We start from the raw sequence: 8,889 nt of genomic DNA, 5'->3' as shown, positions 1-8,889 counted from the left end.
AACTTCCTAGTCAGAGTTAAAAACCGTGTCTATTTTAGCCAAACTTGGGTAAAGTTATCTTCATACAAAAAAAGAGAGAGAGAAGATGAATACATTTTCTAAGTACCTCACAGGAATTTTTCTGCTAATATTTCACCTTAAAAATCTGATTTTATATCTGATTTCTGGGATTTTTAGTATAATATATTTCTTCCTGTATGCTATTTAAGGCTGATGTAAGTTTTGAGAAAGTCTCAGCTGTTCATGTCTTACTGAACATTTCAATCAATTTGCCTTACAAAATAGTCTATTCAACTGGATGATCTAACAACTTTCTTTGGGTGGTTTCCTTTAGTGTGGACAAAATCACTGATAAACAATGGATTTCCATTTACATAGAACCCATAATGACTTCTTTTTAACAGCAAGTGTAACTATTTGAAACCTATTTTTGGTGAAGCCTATTTTTATTTGTTGTTGCTTTTCCATTTAGTAAAATGAACTTTTACATTATCATGTCATTTACTTTTTCCTTGTAACTTAGTTTTTATAGGAGCATAATAGTCTACCTTATGGATTTACCATATTCTACCTAACCAATTCTCTATAGATATCTGTTCAGGATATTTATAATATTTTGCTATTAGAAATAATACAATGATTAAAAGCATGTATCTTTTCTTTTGTATATATTTCAGTGTTTTTTTTAAATAAATTCTAAAAAATAAATTAATGGTTACAGGTTATGCACATTTTTTAGGCTTTTGTTATATATTTCCAAATTGCCTTCCAAGCAAGATGTTCTAATTTTCATCCTAAAATCTATACAAAGAGTGTCCATTTTCCTAGACTATCATTTGCATTGGATATTAATTGGGAATTTTTGAAGGGTAATTCTATTTTTCACATCTCCACAGTTGGCATTATTATAAAATAAAAAATAATGCTAAAATATTATTGAAAGTGCCTGTAAAAAATGCATAAATACTCAGAGAGAATGTATAAAAACCCTGGACATCTGCATGCTATAGTACATAGGATATTAAGTGCTTAACCATTTATTTGTCCATTTACAAAACATGTTGTAGTAGGATTAAACTGTATCCCCAAAGAGACATTAACTTGTATTATACTGAAGTATTTATTATTGCAGCATATGTAACAGATAATATTTGTTTACATTTTTAATTACTTACATTTTCAGCCAAGAAAATCTCTGAGGATAATGCTTCATTTACAAGAGTGTCCTGGCAAAAGACAACATAATGTAATCACATATTACCAACAATTCCATGACAACGATGCAGTGGTTTTAAAATGACTTCCAAATAAAAGCTTAATTATAGCAAGCTATAAAAAAATTAAACAAAAGATACAATAATGGCACTAAAATTAAATTAAGGAAAAATCACACAGTACATAAAGATGTGAATAGAAATGAAGATAGTGAAACTAAATACCTGGCATATTGTCCATTATGTTCTGGAATCCCATTGTTCAAGTCTAATTGCTCCTTCCTCAGAACTCACAATGCTAGATACAAATGAGCCATAGGGCTATACTCAATAATCAGACTTGATGCAATATATGGAGGAAATAAGGTACTTTTTATTAAAAGTCATTTCTACTCTTTCTATTCTAGTGAGATGGGAGGCAGGAGGGGGGTTTGGAAGCTGCGGGAGCAGAATTACATTATTGTGAAGGACAGGAACCACATCATCTTATCCATTTTTTTAATTAAAAATATGTATTGCATTCAGGGTTTGGGGGATGGGTGAAATAGGTGAAGGGGATTAAGAGCACACTTGTCATAATGAACACTCAGTAATGTATCAAATTGTTGAATCACTGTATTGCACACGTGAAATAAATATAACACTGTATGTTAACTATATAGGAATTAATATTTAAAAAATAAATAAAAATAAAGTAAATTTTTTAAATGCATAACATTCAGTACGTAGGCTAAAAGTATCAAAATTACAACCTTTCTTATTGATTTAGGAACAAATTCTTACTGAATATTTTAATATGTCTGTATCTGGTGCTCTATATCTAAAATCTTAAATAAAGTGAAGGAGCCATACCGAAAATTTCAACTCATAAGAATTCGGTAAAATACAATCAGGAAGAGAAAAGATCCCAAAATCTAAATCTTTATGTTAGTGGCTAGAGTTTTTTTCTCCCCCCTAATATGCATGATGTATTTCTGATTTATGAATTGCAGAAAACTAGTATAGTTTATCTCTTCACAAACATGTGAAAAAATGTGGATGAAAACAAACTTTGTTATTCATATTGAATTCAACCACCTTCTAATATATCAGATATGAACTGATCTGACTGCACTTTATTTATGAGCTCACTCTCCATATGGTTCACACTTTCCAATGAAGTCACTAAAGATATATTAATAGCATCTTTAAGGTGGTAGAAGTTTGCTTGGGATAATGTGAGAGAAACTACAAAAGAGGAAATTGTGCTGTGGTACAAGAGAATTCAAGAAATGGTTTCGATCTGGCTAGATGTGTTTGGAGGATGTAATCAAAATATAAACATTAAAAGGAGAACTATACTGTCCTTTAGGAAATTATTTCGTTTCAGCTGGATACATTATCTCTTTTCAACATGTTCAGTGGTATTTACCCAATTTCCCTCAACTGGTTGATGACAAAGAGCCAGCATGATTATCTGAGTAGAATAAAAGAGAATGAAGTACAATTGACTTCCTTGAGGTCTTTCATTTTAGTGACATCAGAACTAGAATATACATTCTGTTTTATTTTTAGTATATGATGTCACAGATTTGTGTTTCATAGATTTCCCTAGGGTCTGTGAGGACCCACTTGGAACTCCAGAGTTTTTAGAAAGATTATTTTAGGCTGAAGACATCTGAAATTCAACAGATGCAGAGAAAAATCTTCTCAGAGATTCTCCTATTTGAGAAAAAGCAGAAACTTCTGAGAAATCAGGACTGCCATAACTTGCCTTTCTGACACGGATTCTATTCCCTGAGCAGAGACCAGGAGTAAATCTACCACAGATTCCCTCACTAATGGAGTTCTATGGCCCAGAGACAAAGACTACCCATACCTTTTCAGACAAACATTATCACAACTTGTCTTATCTCTCCTCAGTTCTCTTAAGGAAAAACAAAACAAAAACACCTTTATCTTTTCCAAAGAAACCTACTTTATCCTCCAACTGGAGTCTTCTTCCTTCCCTTTACTCCACTATGGTATATAAGTCCCAAATGCTAACCACCCCTTTGAGTTACTCATCACTGATAACTCCTGCATGTATATATGTTGTATGAATAAATAAACCATTTTTCTCCTGTTAATCTGTTTTTTATCTGTTTAATTTTCAACCCCCCAGTTACTGAACATAAGAGGGCACTTACCCCCACTTGCTGAACATAAGAGGGCACACTGACACTTACTAAAATTCACTCTTCTGATAATTAAAATAGGTCTATTGAAAGGATTCTATAAGAAAAGATTCTGAGAATAAACATTTTAGACAAAGAGCCCGAGGAAGTTCATCAAGAAGTTATGGCAACTTTGCACTGTGAACCTATTGTCTTGGACAAATGGTGTGTCCCTAAAAGGGAGTAAGCTGAGAATCAAAGTGTACATGGAGGGAGAAAAAATATAGCTTTTATTACTAATAAGATCTTCATCTTTGACTCAGTCTATAAGTCAAATTTTACAAATTTTGTCTGTCCTGACCTAATTAATTCTGCCCACGCAAATGGATTTAACAAGACCGCATTTTATTTCTTCCCACTTTATCAATACTATCATTAGTATACATTATCTGTGTACTATGTATATGAGTACACATTATCTGTAAGTTACCATTCTATAAAACTCATTTAATAATTCAACAACCCTATTAGTTGGAAAAATTATTAACTCCATAAGGAAACTGAGATAGAAGTATATGAAGTAATTTTGCCAAGATGACAACACTAACAAGTGCCCAAAGAATAATTTTGAACCAAAAAGAAATGATGCCAAAGATGTGCGTCTGCTTAAAATTATAATATTCTATGCACATAAATAGCCAAAATTTTGTGGAGAAAAAAATGTTTAAATTTCTCACAATATGGAGCTATAAATGTGTAAGAAATATTTTCCAGCAGGGAAAAAAATTGATATAATAGTTAAAGAAAAAGAGGGAGGGAGAGGAGGTGGAGGTGATAGCTAAGACAGTGGGAAAATAAGAAATTTTCTAAGAAGCAAAGAACCATAAAAAACCATTCTACAGTAGTAAGGAAGCCTTGAAGCTTTTTGTCTTGAGGGCATTTGCTGATGTGTCCAGCCAAAGATGCCATCTTAGGAAAGCAGCACAGGATAAACGTAGGACCAAAGGTAGATGGAAATCAGACACTATCCTCAAAAAGCTGGACTCTCAAAAGCATAAATCTTCTATAAGTGACTTAAGAAACAACCTATGACTTTAGAGAACATTTACCTTGTTTGGGCTTTCCTTCTGAGTAAGTTTAGAGAAAATTTGGAGTAATATTTCCCCAAAAATTCCAGTTATCATTCTGTATTTATATGATTTAGGAACTAGAATTCAAATTCTTATTTGGACCCCCCAAATCCCAACCCAAATGTTTAGTTTAAAATGTTACTTGGTTTATAATTCCCTCTACCACCTAAGAGAAGCATACACAAATTTTCTATGGGAAGTCTGTCTTTAAACCCAGTTCTCAAAGAATTCCCACATAGTCTCTAGTTTTATAAGCACATAGTCTCATAACTAAAAAAGTCACTAAGAAATGTAGAAAGAAGCCATTAGAAATGAGTATAAGCATAAATAACAACCAAAAAATCCCCTCAGAATCCAATTCACAAAGACTGCAGGTATTTGAACTAATAGATGTAGGATATAAAATACAAATATTTAACATTTTAAAAAACAAAACATAGAATTATTTAAGTGATGAGGAATTAGAGACTGGGAAATTCAAAAAAGCATGAAGTAGAATGTCTGGGAAAGAAAAAAATAATAGATATAATTAGTTCATAAAATAACGAGAAAGCATATTAAGACAAAGCTAAGGGACAAATCACTAAGTTAGATGATATTAGAAAAAAACAAGGATAACACAGACTAGCTACCAAGAAATAATAATTGCACAGATAATTGGCTTCTCAACAAGAACAGAGGGAAAGAAGGAGGTCAGATAATTTCTCCAAATAGCAAAATAACTGTAAATAACAAACTGTAAATAACAAACCATAAATAACAAACTGCATGTTCAGGAAAAAAAAAAGAAGAAAATAAAAATAAAGATTTTTTACATTAAGGGAACTGAAAGAGTTCAAAACTAAGACTTTCATTAAAAGAAATCCTCAAGGGTGTACTTCTTTCAAGAAGGGGTATGAGGGGCACCTGGGTGGCTCAGTGGGTTAAGCTTCTGCCTTTGGCTCAGGTCATGATCTCAGGGTCCTGGGATCGATCCTGACAGGGAGCCTGCTTCCCTCTCTCTCTCTCTCTGCCGGCTGCTCTATCAATTTGTGATTTCTTTCTGTCAAATAAATAAATAAAATCTTCAAAAAAAAAAAAAAAGAAGGGTTATGAAAAAAGAAATGACATTGAAGAAAATGTTAAACTATTCTATTTTATTCTGTAAAACTGTAATAATAATTACCTAATGGCTTGTATAAAATCAAGCAGACTAAAAATCTTATATGATAATAGCATATTAGGAAGTGGGTGATCAGAGTTTAAACATTCTAAATGTTAGCATTATTTGGGAGAAGGGTGAAGATTTCCATTAGCTTTGTATTTTGTTAAATTTTATATCCATGTTTAAAGTTATACATTAATGAAACTATAATATATAACTTCCCAATTAGTGGAGACAATATTAAAGTTATTATTTGCAAATTACATGATTTCCTACAAAGAAAATTCATGACACATTATAGACAAATAATTGGGATTTAAGAAAAAATTTTCTTAGGTTAAAAAGTATTAAGCAATTCAATACACCAAGGTATACAAGACCAGTGCTGTAAACCCTGAGCTATGGAGGCAACCACACGAATGTACATAAGTATGAATCTATACGAGAATGATATAGAAAGTGTCATTAATATAAAAATAAATTTACAAGAGCATTGAAAAAAAAGTTCTATCAATTAAGCTAAAAAAGATGTGCAAGGACTTTATGCAGGAAACTATAAAATATTATTGAAAGATATTTAAGACCTAACTGAGTGAAGAAGTATACCATTAATATGGATAGAAGGAATAAATTCCCTAAAAATATGAATTCTTGCAAAATTGATCTATAGAGTCAATGCCGAATATCACAAGTTTTTTTAAATGAAAGTTGATGATCTGGCTCTATGATACCTATAGACATTTAAAGACAAAGAATATCCAAAAGATATTCTAAAATAACAGGTTGAATGACTTCCTTATTAGAGACTAACACTGATCACAAAGTTAACATATCTAATGCAGTACAGTGTCACAATGGTGCAGGAATAGATAAATCAATGTGATAGTTTGAGAGCACTCAAAAATCTTCTGAAAACACAGAGACTTAAAAAAATGAGAAAGCAGGGGCGCCTGGGTGGTTCAGTGGGTTAAAGCCTCTGCCTTCGGCTCAGGTCATGATCCCAGGATCCTGGGATCCAGAATAGCATCAGGCTCTCTGCTCAGCAGGGAGCCTGCTTCCCTCCTCTTTCTCTCTGGGCCTGCCACTCTGCCTACTTAAGATCTCTGTCTGTCAAATAAATAAAAAAATCTTTTTTAAAAAAATGAGAGAGCAGGATATTCAGACAGGTAGAAAGAATGGACTCTTTAGTAAATGGTGCAGTTATAATTGATTATGTCCTCAGAAATAAAAACAAAGAAAAAATGCTACTCTAAATCATACACACAATCAATTACAGAAGGACATACAAACACAAAACATAAAGAAAAATGTTTTTGGCTTTGTTAAAATAGTTTTAAAAAGTTTGTATTTTCTCTATCTCCATCGTTAGAAATAGAGAAAATACAAACCATATCTAGGGCTGGGAAAAGATAATTGCAAAACACACAAAAGACAAAGGATTAGCATTCCTAATATAAATAGAATTTCTATGAGTCAATAATAAAAAGATAAGCAAATCAATAAAAAAAGAACAAATAACATAGACACTTCAAAAAAGATAAAAAAACAAATAACACACATTTATATTAAAAAGTTTTTTATCTGTAGTAATCAGAGAAAGGCAAATTAAACACATAACAATACATCTTACAATCAGATTGATAATAATTAAAACATTAGGGCATCCTAAATCTTGACTATGATTTAGAATAATGAACTCTCACATATGGAAGGAATTTTTAAATAATCACACTTTGCAAAACAATTTGCAATATCTAACAAATTTCAATATACACATATGCTTTGTTTCAGCAATTTCGATTCTAGATATGTAGCTTAGAGATACATACAAGGAACACAGCAATACTAAAAACAAACAAAATTTTAAAACCTGAAAACAACCCAGATGATACTTACCAAGAGTATAGAGAATTAAATAATGTATCTTGAAACAGTGTGCCTTAAAAATCAGACTATTATTTGAAGTAAAAATAAATGACCTACAAATTGATAAATCTTTAAAAGTCATAAAGTTGAATTAAAAAAACAGTGATTCATCAGAAGATACAGACAGTATGATTTCATATATATAAAGTTCAAAAATTTTAAAAAATGCGGTGACGGCACATATGATGAAATTATAAATAAGGGACACCCGGGTGGCACAGCTAGTTAAGTGTCTGACTCAGTTTCAGCTCAGATCATGATCTCAGGGTCCTGAGGTCGAACCCCACATCAAGTCTGTGCTCAGTGTAGAGGCTTCTTAAGATTCTCTCTCCAGGGACGCCTGGGTGGCTCAGTTGGTTGGGCGGCTGCCTTCGGCTCGGGTCATGATCCCGGCGTCCTGGGATCGAGTCCCATATCGGGCTCCTTGTTCTGCGGGGAGCCTGCTTCTCCCTCTGACTCTGCTTTCCACTCTGTCTGCCTGTGCTCGCTCTCACTCTCTCTCACACAAATAAATAAATAAAAAATCTTTAAAAAAAAAAAAAAGATTCTCTCTCCAGAGATGCGTGGGTGGCTCAGTCTGTTTAGCGTCTACCTTGAGCTCAGGTCATGATCCGTGGGATGGGATGGAGTCCCACATCAAGTTCCTTGCTGAGCAGGGAAGCCGCTTTTCCCTCTGCCTGCTGCTCCCCCTGCTTGTTCTCTACTGTTTAAAAAAAAAAAAAAAAAAAAATCTCTCTCCATCTCTCCCTGTTCCCCAGCACTCTTCCTCTCTCTAAATGGGTTAAGCCGCTGCCTTCGGCTCAGGTCATGATCTTAGGGTCCTAGGATCGAGTCCCGCATCGGGCTCTCTGCTCGGCAGAGAGCTTGCTTCCCTCTCTCTCTCTCTCTCTGCCTGCCTCTCCATCTACTTGTGATTTCTCTGTGTCAAATAAATAAATAAAATCTTTAAAAAAAAAAATTCATTAAAGGAAAAAAAAAAAAAAACCTATGAAGACCATTGAATGGTTCCAACACATTTTATGTATTTTATGTATGATTATGTGTCATACAAAGAAATTAAAGTCAATACAAAAAAAATATGCCCTGCAAGTAAACTATTTATTGCATAATGATTGCTCTATCCTGTATGATCTTTAAGCTTTAATTGTTGTGCTAATCCCTATATATGATTCTTCCAGCTCAGCTTGCTACAAGAAAATTGTAATCAGTTATTATAAAATTCCCTTTCTCTGGTGAGTCTTACTAATGTCATGTGAGGACACAATATTCATGTATTGGAGATGTCAAGAGACATGGCTTGAGCGTATCTATTGTTTCCAATATTTTTATGTTACTTTAAA

The 8,889-nt window shown here is 33.0% G+C and overlaps 1 long non-coding RNA gene across 1 annotated transcript in view; it reads right to left on the bottom strand.

Moving 5' to 3' along the window:
- Positions 1 to 1,106: 1,106 nt before the first annotated feature.
- LOC123387979 overlaps positions 1,107 to 8,889 on the bottom strand; it is a 43,544-nt gene continuing 35,761 nt past the window's right edge. Inside the window, exon 2 of the long non-coding RNA XR_006602498.1 lies at positions 1,107 to 1,226. This is a non-coding gene — a long non-coding RNA (uncharacterized LOC123387979). The remainder of the gene's footprint in view (positions 1,227 to 8,889) is intronic.

This window comes from Mustela putorius, unplaced genomic scaffold (genome assembly GCF_011764305.1).
Source record: "Mustela putorius furo isolate JIRA1106 unplaced genomic scaffold, ASM1176430v1.1 tig00003869_pilon_pilon_pilon, whole genome shotgun sequence".
NCBI lineage: Eukaryota > Metazoa > Chordata > Mammalia > Carnivora > Mustelidae > Mustela > Mustela putorius.
The sequence above is the reverse complement of the archived record's forward strand: the minus strand, read 5'-3'. Positions and strand labels throughout refer to the sequence as shown.